Source organism: Pteropus alecto, unplaced genomic scaffold, assembly GCF_000325575.1.
Source record: "Pteropus alecto unplaced genomic scaffold, ASM32557v1 scaffold157, whole genome shotgun sequence".
Lineage (NCBI taxonomy): Eukaryota > Metazoa > Chordata > Mammalia > Chiroptera > Pteropodidae > Pteropus > Pteropus alecto.
In genome coordinates this window covers 226,172-227,340 of record NW_006440626.1, presented here as the reverse complement: position 1 = coordinate 227,340, position 1,169 = coordinate 226,172, and positions in this window count along the sequence as shown.

The following is a 1,169-nucleotide window of genomic DNA, read 5'->3' as shown; positions in this document are numbered from 1 at the left end:
TAGGAGGATCCGCCTCCCGCCCGCCCTCCTCGCTCGCCGCGCGCTCTCTCTCCCTCGCTCCCCAGCTCTCCCCTCCCTTTTCTCCTCCCTCCCCGGTGACACACAGACGCATCCACCCCCCAGACCCCCCTCCCCAGGCCAGCTCCCTTCCGTTCGTCTTACCGGGACTGGGCGGGGGGATGGGGATTGGGTGCGTAGAGGGGGGCGCGGGGGGAGGGTGCGGCTCCGAAGAGACACCTGCGGAGGGGCTGGCCGCTCCTCTGAGCCCGTGGGGGTGGGAGGTGGCGGGGGCGGGGAATGGACAGTACAGGTCCTGGTGGCCACTTGGCCTCCAGTTTCCAGTGGGAGAGGGAGAGACCACCCAGTCATATAGCCGTTGTGGCGCTTTTTCCCTGCTCCTCCCCCCGCCCCCCCCGGGCAGTTATCCACAGGGGGTCCTCCTGGGCCACGCCCTTAGTCCATACAGCAATGCCATCTCCGTAGACCTCGATCAGAGCCCCCCCTCCAGCACCCAGGGTCGCCCTACCCCTTCGGCACTGCTAATTCAGAGTGAGGACAGGGAAAGGCGAGACAGGCCCGGTCAGTTGCAGAGGGGTTGCTCAGATGACCTCCTGCAAAAGCAGTTGGGTTAAGCACCATGATGGAGACGGAGAGGAGGTTGTTGGCGCTTCCCAGGCTTTGGGGGAGGCTCCAGGCCCCCAGGGGTTCCCTGCCCTCCCTCCCCCACAGTCGACCGCGGTCTCCCGTGCAGGACAAGGCTCAGTGTTCATGTTCAGCAGCCAGAGCGCGAGGTCAGAACAGCCGCAGTGCCTCGCACACCCGGAGCGGTCTGGCTTGGCTCAGCCCCGGGCGAGTGGGCGCCGGGGCCCCGCAGACTCCTCTGCGCCCATGCCCTGTCTGTTCCGAGGGGGCGGGACGGCGACCGCTCTCCTAAGCGCTGTCCTGGTTAGGCTTTTCTGCTCCGCGTATTTACAGCCCGCCGCGGGTTCAAGCCTCCCGTTCTTGGGCGAGTGGATGGAACTGGGGAGTGCTTAGTCCCTGAGGATCCCCCGAGACCCGAGGCTCGCTAGGGTGAAAGCTTGGAGGTCGGGGAGGGGTGTTACTGCCAACCACCCTAGGTCCCACCTAGCCAAGCCTGGGCGGTGACCTCAAGCTCAGAGCCTACCCCC